Source organism: Dasypus novemcinctus, chromosome 12, assembly GCF_030445035.2.
Source record: "Dasypus novemcinctus isolate mDasNov1 chromosome 12, mDasNov1.1.hap2, whole genome shotgun sequence".
In the NCBI taxonomy this organism is placed as follows: domain Eukaryota; kingdom Metazoa; phylum Chordata; class Mammalia; order Cingulata; family Dasypodidae; genus Dasypus; species Dasypus novemcinctus.
The window spans coordinates 94,141,520-94,155,161 of NC_080684.1; the positions used below are offsets into that span (position 1 = coordinate 94,141,520).

Consider the following 13,642-nt stretch of genomic DNA (forward strand, 5'->3'; position numbering starts at 1 on the left):
AGATGGTTGATTCCACATTCTTTTTCTTCATACGTTACTCGTTTCACAATTTTGTATATTAATTATTGAGTTCATTTGGCATTGTCTTTCCATGGTCATTTAAGTTCTGAAGAGCAGATCCCCTAGAATGACGCTCAAGCCCAGGCCTGCAATTGTCTGTTCTTCTCAATCTAGTCTGAACTCCTGAGAAAATGGAGCTGTAGTAAGAATTTATCTTTTATAGACTCAATCTCCTCTGCTTGACCCATCAGGCTAAGGTTCATTGTTGTGTCTATCTTTCTTGTGAGTTTGGAAAGTAATTGACTACTAGATGGTAAAAACTTAAGGTTTCTATTTTATATTAGGGCTTGTTCAAAATGGGTGTTTATCATGGACTTTAAGATTGCATGATAGGTCAGGAAGAAGACATCATAGTCACTTAATTTGTAGTTTAAGATTGGGCTCTGTCATCTATTGCGATTAAAGCTGTTTTTGGTGAATCATATTTGAAAATATAAGTACAATATCTGCATAATCACTAGTAATAAGGGTGGGTTAAAGTTCCAAGCATTCTGGAGTCTAGCTGTGGGTGGAGAGGAATGGGAACGGAGAGTGTCGGCTGGGTTTTGAGTGTTCACCAAACCAACCTCAGGTTTCCAGGCAGGATGTTGGTGTTCGGAACAGGAACAGGGAGGCACTCTGTTTTTTTTTATATCATATTCCAGAAAAACCCACTAAAGACCAAAGTCCTCCTAGCTCACATTGAAGAAGGAGAACTGAAAAGAATGGAAGCCTAATCCAACAATTATTTCCTGTTTTATCATCTCTAATAGAGACACATTTAATTATTCTTTTAATTCTCTTCTGGAAAACAATAGATTCGTGGAGCAAGGCTAGTATAAAGTCCCACAGCGAGTAGATGGCAGGGCTGGATTTGAATCCAGGCAATCTATTAACTGAAATAGGTGTTGAGATTAGGGTAAAAATTATTCTGACTGTATAACACACCTAGGTAAATGGTTGACATATTAATTACTGTAAATACATTTAATAAAACATACTTTGTGGTATTCCAGATAATATCATGGAAGCGCCTAATTCCAAGTAGAAAATGTTAGCGTTTCATAGAGACTCCCAGAGCCTCTAACTCTTTTAACTCATCATATCATAACTTCATAGAGTGGGAAGGCAGAGGCGAGAAGTGATCTACCCTAGGCCCCCAGTCAATAGATTTAGAAGTAGAGGTTTCCCACCTCCCAGTACAGTGGCGCTTCCTCTATTTATAATGAAACCCACAGGAATTTCCAAAGGCCAAAGAGGAAATAATTTTAAGATAATTCTGAAGCTTGAAGTATTTTATATGCATGCTATAAACATCCTTGAATATAAAGTTAGGGTCACTTAATTGGAAGGATATTGAAGAGCTGACATAATCCTTCTTCTTGGAGTATGAAGAAAAAACATGAGTTACCTTTTGTCTAAAACACAGATGAGCTGCTTTACATCCAAACCTGTTATCTATGCAGCCACATGGCTATCCATGTATCTCTTCATCTCCTGGATCCCTACCTTTACCCTCAACTTCTACATCTAACCAATTACCAAGTTCTATACTGGTAAGGAGCAGTTTGATATGGTTATGAATTCCAAAAAGAGATATTGGATTATGTTTGTTATCTGATCTGTAACCCGGGCATGACTGAGTTATGATTAGGGTGTTGAGTCCCCACCCCTTGGTGGGTGGGGACTCACAAATAAAAGGCATGGCCAAGAACAGAGCTGAGGGTTTCTGGTGCTGGAGTTTTGATGTTGGAGTTTGATGTTTAAAACTTAAGCTGGAGTCCCGGGAAGTCAGCACACAAAAGAAAGAGAAGCCAGCCCCAGGAAGAAAGGAACCTTGAACCCAGAGAAAAGCAAGCCCCAGAAACGTAGGAACCCAAGAAGCCTGAGCCCTCACAGATGTCGGCAGCCATTTTGCTCCAAATAGACTTTGGTGAGGGAAGTAATTCATGCTTTATGGCCTGGTGTCTGTAAGCTCCTACCCCAAATAAATACCCTTTATAAAAACCAACCAATTTCTGGTATTTTGCATCAGCACCCCTTTGGCTGACTAATACATGGTAATTAATACTTTTGTCAACTGCTGTTTTGTCTCCATCACCACTGCTCCCACTGGCAGCCCTCAGCCCATCTAGCTCAAGGCAGCCTCTCCCTTCCCTGGTAATCTCTCTCAACCCAAATGGTCTTCCAAATGCCAGTTTGATCTTGCCATTCCCATGCATAAATTCCTTGCAGGGCTCACCATAGATTTCAAGATCATGCTAGTTTCCACTCCCACCCATGTTTTTAAAGCACAGGAAGCTCTACCTGATCTTACTCTTCCTTAATTCCTTTATTTCCTATCGCTGTCTGGCCTCAAGCCCCAACTCCTTCATATCAACTTTGAACATGTCTGGGACATATATACTATCAATAAATATTGCTTTACAGATGTTTATCTGAAATGAGTGAATGTACAGACACACCAATCCACTCATCATTCCCTGGACATATCATTGTCTCAAGGATTTAATAACAGTAATGGAAGTAATAATAAAGGAAGTTCACCATTATTGAGTGCTTGTATTAAGCTACAACAATACAGATCATCTCATTTAATCTTCTCAATTTTTCATAAAGATAATTCTATTATTTCTCCCTTTTTATAGATGGTGAAACTGAGACTAAGAGATGAAAATAATAGCTAGTTAAGTTGGGATGTGTGAAGCTGGATATATCAAGGCCTTTCTGACTTTTTAATTTTATTTTTTAAATTTATTTCTCTCCCCTTCCTCCTCCCCCCCCCCCCCCCAGTTGTCTGCTCTCTCTGTCTATTCGCTGTGTGTTCTTCTGTGTCCACTTGTATTCTTGTCCGCGGCACCAGGAATCTGTGTCTCTTTTTGTTGCATCATCTTGCTGCGCCAACTCTCCGTGTGTGCAGTGCCACTCCTGGCAGGCTGGACTTTCTTTCGCGCGGGGTGGCTCTCCTTACGGGGCGCAGTCCTTGTGCGTGGGGCTCCCCTACATGGGGGACACCCCTGCATGGCATGGCACTCCTTGCACACATCAGCACTGTGTGTGGGCCAGCTCATCACACGGGTCAGGAGGCCCTGGGTTTGAACCCTGGACCTCCCGTATGGTAGGCGGACACTCTATCCATTGAGACAAGTCTGCTTTCCCACCTTTCTGACTTTGAAGCCATCGCTGTTCTCAATCATTATGCTCACCAGTTTCATCCCTTTTTTTTTCTGGTCCAACAAACTCTTACTTATCTTTTATATTGCCTCCTGTGGGAAGCCCTCTGTGATCCTTCTATTAGTCCCTCTGCCTCGGTCTGTACTGGGTCCCCTCTTCTGTTCTTCCAAACCCCAACTATGCTTAGGCAGCAAACCCCAGAGATCAATATGGTCTAGTTTCCTCATGTAAAGATAAGGAACTTTTTTTTCCATTTCATTTACAAAATTTTTATTATGGATTTTTATCATAAACTTGTAATTCACATTTTTAATCTGGCTCTATTAGCCACCTTTTTCCTCCAAAATAAATCCAAGCATTTAATTATTCCATGAATACATTAAGTGAGCAGCAAACTCAGGTCTATAGCCCAAGTCACTTAAACCCCAGTCCATCTCACTACTGCTCAGACCCTTATTAATTTTCATAACAATTGGTAAAATTCTTCTCTCATATACTAGATTTATGACTGAACAAGATGCATAATCTCTCTGTCTTACTTTCCTGGTTTGGAAATTTTGCATAATAATACTGTTTATACAAAGGCTTGTTGGGAAAATCAATTGAGAATATCCATGTAAGTTGTTTAGAGCAATTGTTGACACATACATGAATCTGCCATATTGTACAACTCCAGGGGACAACATTCTCATTATATTCCTACACGATGGTTCTGTTCAATGAATGTTACTCCTTACATTTTTATTTTTGAAGATACATTTCTGTCTCCCATTTTACTTCCTTGCTGAGATTCCCCTACCCCCTTCCTGTGACTTTTTGTTCCCCCACAGAGGCTGGAAGCCTTATGAGCTGGTGGAGCTGTTTAAGCCCCTATCTCCTGAGTTCTGCCCAATTGCCTGGTAAGAACAAAAATCAAACCAGTTTTTCTACCCTTTGGTTACTCATCAAACTGAACTGGACATTCTAACCCATGCCTATTCCCTATACATCTACTGACTGAGAAAGGAAGCAGAAAATTCAACAACCTGAAATAATGAAAGAAATACAATGTCAGATGACTTTCAAATTTAAAGGGCAAATGCTACTTTGAAGAACGATCTCTTTACAAGGTTATTCTTTCATTCACAACAGCGTGCTGATCCAACAAGTTGGAAAATCAACAGAGAAAGATTGGGTGTGATGGTGGGCAGCCCTAGATTTGGGGGAGTATTGCACAGTTGTGCTCTAGGATTCAGGCAATATTATGAATGTCTATTTGGAATGAGGTTTGGAATTGGGACAGGGGGCTGTGATGAATAGTTGTTACATTTGGAGGAGCAGTGCATAGTGGTTAAACACAGGCTAGTCGTGGGCTCAGTCTGCATTATCTACCTTCTATTTGTGTCATTATTTAGCTTTCCCTAGCCTCATCCATAAAATGGAGATGATAAAATGCCCTGTGTCAGAGAATTGTTCACTGATGTATGGGTAAATGTTTATTGAGCATCTACTATGTGCCACATAGGCATTTGGGCTACACTATTGAACAAAACAGTGTGAGGAATCGAATGAAATAAGTCAAACACTTCACTCAGCCTGGTGTGACAGTAGATGACAGCTGGCTATTTGCATTGCATTTTCTTATTCATTAAATAGACCCACGATATGCACTCAGTTCCTGTCCTTTTCCCATGGGTGATGTGTAGAGTCTTTGTAATGCCAATATTTGCCCGAACCACTGAACTGGGGTATGGAGGGAAGGGGTGCGGTTGTGGATAATCCAAGCACCAAAATGCTGAGCTGAGAATCACAAGATATTAACAACTTTGAACTTTCAAGGGGATGATAGAAGGCTCTCGAGACACACTTATCTGAATTAGGAATGAAGGTCTGAATGGTAGGCTGGTTTCTTCCATCTCTTCATATTGTGTTTTCCCTTTATGAACTGTGGAGGACTGAAATGGAACTAGAATCAGATACCATCATGTGCAGGAAGGGTTTCTTTCTCATGCTTAAAATAAACTTGTTCAGAAAGTCCTTTTAAAAAACATACGTGTGTGCATGCAGACACATGCAGATACATATAGCCTCGAAATGTAAATTCTCCAGTTTCATGATACCCCAGTAGAGACAAGTTTCTCCAGGACCCTAAGGACTGTGCTCTTGTGAGGGAAATGTGCCAGAGATAAAGGGCTTTAAATACATCAAATGTCTCTCTTGGAGTCATGTTGTAAGACCATGGAGAAGAGAGAAATCAGATTGAATATGTTCCATGTGCCAGACAAGGGTGATGAGACAGACAAGCTCTGTGGACACAGTCAACTGCAGAATACAAGGGGGAAAGAAAGCCCTTTAAATAGCTACGAGTTGGGTCTGTGTGACAGAAAAAAATAGCAAAGGTGTGGAAGACACGACATTAGGTAGGTAGCCAGGGAGGCCTCTCTGAGAGGAGGCTTTTTAATCTGAAGCCTGAGGACCAAAAGGAAGCCACAGAAAGAACGAGGAAGAGGTTACCAAGAGGAAAAGATGACACATGAAAAGACCCTGAGTTGAGGAGGGACTTTGAAGCTTGCCGTTTCCTAGGAATGAAGAGAGAGCCCCAGTGGGTGGAGTGTAAGGAGCAAGGAGAGTAGCAAGAACTGATGTATAAGTGGTGGGCAGGGGGCAGGGCAGTGGTTGAGTGCCTGCTTCACATGCACGAGATCCTGGGTTCAATTCCTGGAACTACTAAAAGAAAAAAAGAAGTAGGCAGGCTGTGGGAGGGTGATTGAATATTAATCAAAGGGAAATCTTTGGAGGCTTAACAATTTTTTAAATCTTGAAATAATTTCAGATTCACACAAGAGTTGCAAAGATGGTACAGAGATCCCTTATACCCTTTACCCACTATTGGAGATTGACTCATGTCCCCACAAAAGGCACGTCTGGATCCCAAACCCTGATTCTGTAGGTGTGAACCCATTTGTGAACAGGACCTTTGAAGATGTTATTAGTTAAGGTATGCCCAAACTGAAGGAGGGTGGGCCTTCATCCAATGTGGCTGAAGTCCTTAGCAGCAAAGAACCCAGGCAGCAGCCAGAAGCTGGAAGTTAATGGGACCCAGAAGAGAAAGAAGATGTCACTACATGAATTGGCATCTGACCAGGTGCCAGAAGAGACAAGGAACCCCAAAGGTTTCCAGCCAGCCAGAAGATACTGACCCTAGAGAGAAGCAAGCCTTCTGACCTCCGAAACCACAAGCTAACACATTCCTGTTTTTAAGCCAACCCCATTGTATGGTGTTTGTTTTAGCAGCTGAGAAACTAATACACCCTCATTTTGCTAGCACTTTCTTATACAACCATGGTACATTTATCGAAATTAAAGAATTAACCCTGGTACAATACTGTTAACTTCAGACCATTGGAGGATTCTAAGCAGGGAGCTGACTTAATTTAATGCTTTAAAAAGAGAGCTTGGGTTACTGTGTGGGAATGAATCAGAGTGGGGTATGATTGGAAATGAGGGGCTGCTCAGACAGACTAGGCAGTGACGTAAGAGTTGATGGGATGTGGTTGAGGACAGAGAAAATGAACGGGTTTAGGGCTCAGGATTGGATGGGAAATTAGGAGGGGGTGAGGGGAAGGGAAAAAACTTCCTCTTAAACACCTGACCTGAGCAGTAGGATGGATGATAGTGACATTTACTGTGATGAAGAATCCTGGCTAGGAGGTCGGGTGGGGGACACTTAGAGGGAAAAACAAGAGCTCAGTATTGAATGTGTTCAAGTGTGAGAGGCCTTGAATTTTGTAAGTGATAATGTTCTAAATAAATAAAATGTGTCATCATTACCCTTGGAAGAGGGCCCCAATTAGGGTCATATTTGGATTTAACTTCTTTCCAAAACTTACATTTACCTTTTTAACTAGAAGGAAGCAATAGCATTAAATATTATTGGAAGGCCAGGTCCTGGATGGGATTCCCAAATTCACCTAAAAGGATGTTTTTTGGTAATGGAAAAGATATTTTTTGTATGACAAGTATTCAAAGAGATCCACTCTCTAGACACCACCCTGAAAAGGAAATCCAACGATTGCGACACAAATCATAGTTCTGGAGGCGAGCACACAGTCAGACTGAATTCTGGGGCTTTGTTTCTTGTTGGCTGAAGAATCACTGGGCTCGGTTTTGTTTTCTGTGAAGTGAAGACAATAACATACTTTTTAAAGGATTATTGTATGGATCGTGTGGGGTGAGGTTTATAAAGTGCCTGGTGCAGTGCTCAGCATATAAATGTTGGCTATGCTCTTCCTCTTCCAGGCAGACTTCCTTGGTTAACAGCAGCAATCTCTGGCATTTTTATTACACTTTCTAATTTCTTACATGCACAGTCTTAGGGCCTCATCTAATTTTCTCAGAAATCAGAATATAATAAAAAGATTTTTCCTCTTCAAAGTGAGAAGACTTCAGAACGGAGTTAATTAAATGATCTGAATTGACTTAATTTGGGAGAGAATGAAGGGCTCTCAGCAAGGGTTGATATCCTTGACCACTGCATTAGCCTGCACAGCCTCAGACTCTAATGAGCCCAACCCTTCACCACCAGGCATCTTAATGTCCTCACCGACCTTTGGCAGTGAACTCTCCCTGTTTATTTCATCATTAATTAGTGCTTCTCATCCACTCTGGACAGGACTTATTACCAAGAATGTCCCATCTCCCCACTCAGCGTTTATTCTGCAGTGAGCTGGTCCAGGGCTGCCGTCACTGCCCTGCACTCTGGTGTCCTTTTCCCCTTCTCCTGGGTCCCTTCTGCCCATCCACCTTTCTCCGCACTTCCTCCTGGGTAGTCAAAGGCCAAAGCTTTGCAGGCAGGTCTTGCTGCACATTTACACCTTGGTCCTACTGCTTGCCTCAGTCAATGCTTGTTAACCTCTTCTTGCCCCTGAGACCATGTTTCTACTCACTTCCTTTACCCTCGAGCAGATGGGTGCCCCTTTAATTTTACTGAGGACCCTTCATCAGTTTCCTCAGTCATCTCTTTCACCACATTCACTCATTACCTTAGTACCAACAACCATTCCTTCAGATGCTCATTCCTTCACTCACCTGCTTTCTTCCCTTCCTATTGTATTTCCTCCCCCATTTTCTCCCCTTTTTTTTGCCCTTCCCCAGAAGGGCCGGTGGAGTATTTAGAGCTATGGTGATTGAGAGGGACAGGCAGGTGACTCATATGGGCACTTTCAGGGTTGGGGTGGCAGGTTGAATTGTGCTCCCCAAAAGATATGTTGATGTCCTAACCCCTGGTAGATGTGAATGTGATCTTATAGTGTCTTTGCATCTTTGCAGATGCAATCAAGTTCAGATGAGGTCAGGATGAATCTGGGTGGGTCCTAACTCCTTTGGTGTCTATTTTTTTGTTTGTTTGTTTTCAGGGGAAAGCGCAAATGCAGTCCTGCTACCTCAAATTATGCAGTAGGGTTTCCCACATTTGAGGAAATCACATCCAGAGTGTGATGGCTAACCTTGCCCTGGGAAAAAACACTTTCCTTATCATGGTATCTCCCCTGCCAGGTAAGTATCCTTTTGGAGGTGTCTTTATAAGAGAAAGGAGAGGGAGATTTGGACACAAAGGCAGATACACAGGGTGAATGCCATGTGACAATGGAGGCAGCTAGGCAGCTGTGGAGTGCCGAGGATGGCCAGCCACCACCTGAAGCCAGGAAGGAGACGTGGGTTGGTTTCTCTCTTAGAATTTCCAGAAGAAACCAACCCTGCTAACACCTTGATTTTAAACTCCTGGTCTCCTGAACTGTGTGGGAATAAATTTCTGGTTGTTTTAAGCTACCCAGTTTGTGGGGCTTTGTCATGGCAACCCTAGAAATTAAGTATGGTTGGGTACATAGTAACACATCCTCGAGGGTTGAGTTCCCCCCAGATACTGCACTCCCAACCCACCACCAAGTAACAATCATTATCTACAGTAAAGCTGATTAGGCTCCAATAACAGGCCCTCAGAAATCAGCTGGTGCACCCCATCCCATCTCATAGGTGAGGAAATAGAAGACCAGAAGGGTGAGCTGGCTCCTTGAAGGTGACAGTGTGATGCAGTGAAAGGTACCTGGGCCTGAAGGTCAGGCAGACGGGCATTAAATCCTTGTTGTGCCAACTCTTAGCTAGATTCCTTAGGCAAGTGCCATCTTCTCTTCGAGCCTCTTTTCTCACTTAAACATGGGATCATAGTACCTACCTTGAAGATTTCGTTGTGAAGATTCAAAAGAGTATGTGATAGGGCCTCCTTACAAGTGGTAGTTACTCCATAAAAGGTGACTATGATTAGCTGAGACCAAACCCAAGAACCCAGCTTCTTAGTCCAGCACGTTTTCCATTATCCAAGTTGATCCATGGTCTAGTTCAAAGGTTGCCTTTTCTTAAAAGCTTTCCTTTATCTCCCCACTTAGAATTAATCTGAACTTCATGACTATAGAATTTTCTTTTTGCCTATTTTCTGGCAGTCATTTCCTTTTGCCTCGTATTATACTTTCCTGTGTACCCCCTGTCTCCTTTCCTATACAGTACAGCTTGAAGGCAGAGCAGTATCTATAGATTTTTGTGTTGCTTCAGTGCAATAATCTTCAAACTCTAGAGAAGATTAAAAATCACCACCAGGGTAGTTCTTTCAAAATGGAAATTACTCAGCCCTACCTCCAGAGGTTTTGGTTCAATTTCACTGGTCCATGAATATGGATTTTTATCAGGTAGTTTGGGTGATTCTAAGGTAGGTGAAATACAGTTCATCTACTTATTTTAATGGCTTGCAAATAGCAGATGCTTCAGAATTCTTCACTAAGTGAAATAAGGTATACTGAACCAATTATCTATTGCTATCTAACAAAAATCCCTAAAACTTAGGGGCTTAGAACAACAATGATGTATTATTTCTCACAATTCTGTGGATTAGCAAACTGGGTGGTTCTCCTTCTGGGCTCACCTAGCCATAGTCACATAGTCACATAGGAGGGTCAGCTGGGGCTGGTCTTCTCCCCTTGTGTTGTTTTTCACACAAAATAAGGCTAAACCCAGCTCCTCACATGGTGGCAGCAGCATTCCAAGAGGGTGAGCCTCCTTGTACAAGCATTTATCAAGCTTCCTCTTGTGCTATGTTTTCTGACATCTCATTGGCAAATCAAGCCACATGGCCAAACACAGAGTCAATATGGGAGGGGCAAAGATGGGACTCCTGGGAGGCATGATTTATTGGTCAGGATGCCAGAGAAAATAAAGGCCACACAGTTAAATTGAATTGCAAATGAACTAAAGAATAATTTCTTATTGTAAACAGAACCCAGGTAATATTTGGGACATACTTATACTAAAAATGTATTTTTTGTTTATCTGAAATTCAAAGTGTGTCCTGCCTTTTTCTTTGCTAAATATGGCAACTCTATACTGAAGACCATTAGCATAAAAACTGATCACCCACACTAATGTCTTCTTTCAACCTTTACTATGAACTTGCTGGTTTGTGCTTTTTATTGCCTGGGTATAATCTAGGGTTACTGTATAAAAAGGGAATGCTTGTTTCTTTGCTGCCACCCCGGGTACTAAGATGATTTAATTTCTCCTACCTGATGCTTTCTTCTGAGAAGCAATTTGCACCCAGCTCTTTTCTTCTCATCTTTGGCATCTTACTTCTTGAGTAGTTACTCTTCTGGATCAGATTTGCTCCTTGAGTCACTGGTCTTCTCTGGTTTTCCTGCAGCAAGAAGGACTTCAATTAGGGCCAGATTTCCCTCTAGACAGTTTTCTTATCTTTTCTTATACCAGGATTCCTTTGGAAGTCTACTGTCTGGGGAAACCTATGGACCACTTTTCAAAATAATGCTTTTTAATTTATACAATAACATACAAAGGAGTATCAAGAAATTATATTGAAATTCAGCTACTGAAATATTTAAAACACCAAACCAAACACAATTGTGATATAGTAATTTATACACTACTGTATTAATGCACTACATAATACGATCTAATGGCAGGTCTCCTTTATGTAGTGTGAAAAATATTTCAAGGTATTTGCAACAGCTGGGTTAATACAATATAAAAATATCTGTGTCAAGTATCAGAGGTTAGGTAAAAATAAAGATATAATTTATATTGCCATCCAAGTTCATGGACCCCTGAATTCTCTTCATAGATCCCCAGGGTGTCCAGGTTAAGAAATCCTGTGTCTCGAACCATCTTAATGAATTCTCTCTTCTCTTGTGCTCTTCTGCCTCCTATAGCAGTAGTATCTCTTTTTACTTAGAAACTACAACTCATTTACTACAGTTAAAAGCACTACAAACAATTATAAGTTAAACATTAAGAGCCTAAGACCTTTTTTAAATTAGCGGGCACCATGGAGGCATTATCCAAATGTTGGAGTGGCATCCCTCATGATATTTCCTGTCCAGTTGTTCTCTACCTTCTCTTCAGACTGAGTCTTTTCCAATTAAGCCCTCAAAATTAATTCAAACTGTAATCTGAGGTTTTAGCTTGCAATTACTGTTTGAACCAAGTTGTTCTTCTACCTGGATATTGTTATTGATAATCATATAATTGTTTACTCAACATTGTTTCCTCTGTAAGTGCTTCCCCTTCTCTGTGGAGATGATATCATTGATGGAATGTCCATCGAGAAGGGATGTGTGCTTTTCTACCCTCATCTCTTCAGGCACTGGGCTTCTCTTGGCTTCTATGATACTACACTTGCCTGCTTTTTCTGCTACCTCACTAGCTTTGTCATTCTGTTGGCTGGCTTGTTATCCTCTCCCTGATCTCAAAGCAATGGGGTGACATTGGCTCAGTTCAGGATCCTTTTCTAATTCGTACTCTTTTCTTGAGTCATCTGTTCAGTCCAAACCTTTATAAACCGTGTATCTAGTGGATAACGCTGAAATAACCATCTCCCCTCATGACCTTCCTCTGCTCCAGATTCATGTATCCACCTGTCTATTTCGTACATACAACTGAGGATCTTATGGACACCTCAAATGTAACACGGATGAACTTTCCACTTGTATTCTCCACATCTGTACTTCTTTTAGACCTCCCCTTTCAATGGGCTCAAGCCAAAACAAATAGAAGTTATTCTCAGTTGGCCTTCTCTCCTTAAGAAAATCTGATCAGTGCTTACTGTCTCCACTGCCATTGCCTTTGTCAAGGCTCCATCACATCTCTTCTATCACCTCTTATCTGAATTATGGCAATTGTCTCTTGATTGATTCTGCTTCTTCTTGCCCCCATTACCTATTCATTTTATTTTATTAGAGAAGTTGTAGGTTTAGAGAAAAATCATGCATTCTTTTTTTTAATGAATAAAAGGATTTATTAAATAATAAAGACATACCTTGAACCATGGTGGTAACAACAAATGATTTCAGTTTACTAAAAGTCAAAATTATGAGTGTCTGTTTCCAGTAAAATACTTCTTAAAGACATTGTGATTTTTTTATGTTTACAGTTATGATTATCTAATAGAATATATTTTCAGCTGCCTCCCTGCAAATAGAATTTTGACATTTATTGTCAAAGATGAAGATGCACTCAAAAGCATACTCTTCCCAGAATTCTATCTTTATTCCCCATTGCTGCCTTAAGTTTTTGTTTCAGTTGTGGTAAAATATGCATAACACAAACTTTACCATTCTAACCATTTTAAAGTGTACAATTCAGTGACATTTCATACACTCACAATGTTGTGCAACCATCATCACCATCTGGTTCCAGAACCTACTCTTTATAGAGCAGCCAGAGTAATCTTTAAAAAACATAAATTAGATTATACCTTTCCTATGCTTAAAACATTCCAATCACTTCCCACTGCTCTTAGAATAAATTTCCCACTCTATTGGTGGCCTGTACAACATGACACCATGGATTCCTGCAGATCTTTTGGGTCTCAGCCTTGCCCCCCCCCCCCCCCCCACCGCCAATTAGAGTTCCAGGCACACTGTCCTCCTTTCTGTCTTTGGATAACCCCACCTTTTCACCCACTAATGGACCTTTTCACTTGCAGGCCATCTTTCTGGAATGTTGTACTCTCATAATTCTGGATAACCAGTGCCTTCTTCCTATTCAGAACTTTGCTCATGTTTACCTTCTAAGTGATGTCTTCCTTGACATTTGAGCAACCTTCTCAGCCACTTAACATCCCATTGCCCTGTTTTAGTTTCTTCATACACTTAACAATAGCTAAAGTTATCTTGTTCATTTACAAGTGTTCCTTGTTTGTTGATTGTCTCTTCTTTGGAATGCAAGCTCTACAATAGTGAAACTTTTGCCAAACAAAGTAAACCATGAATTCCCACACCTAGAATGGTATCTGACACATGGTAAGTGCTCAATAAATATTTGTTGACAACTTTAGATAAATGGTGAGGCTGCTATGTTTATCTGCTGTTCCCTGGGTACCCTTGGTGATTGAAGG

At 41.1% G+C, this 13,642-nt stretch overlaps 1 pseudogene; it reads right to left on the bottom strand.

Moving 5' to 3' along the window:
- Positions 1-8,603: 8,603 nt before the first annotated feature.
- LOC111760367 (U1 spliceosomal RNA) lies at positions 8,604-8,753 on the bottom strand (annotated as a pseudogene).
- Between the last annotated feature and the right edge of the window lie 4,889 nt (positions 8,754-13,642).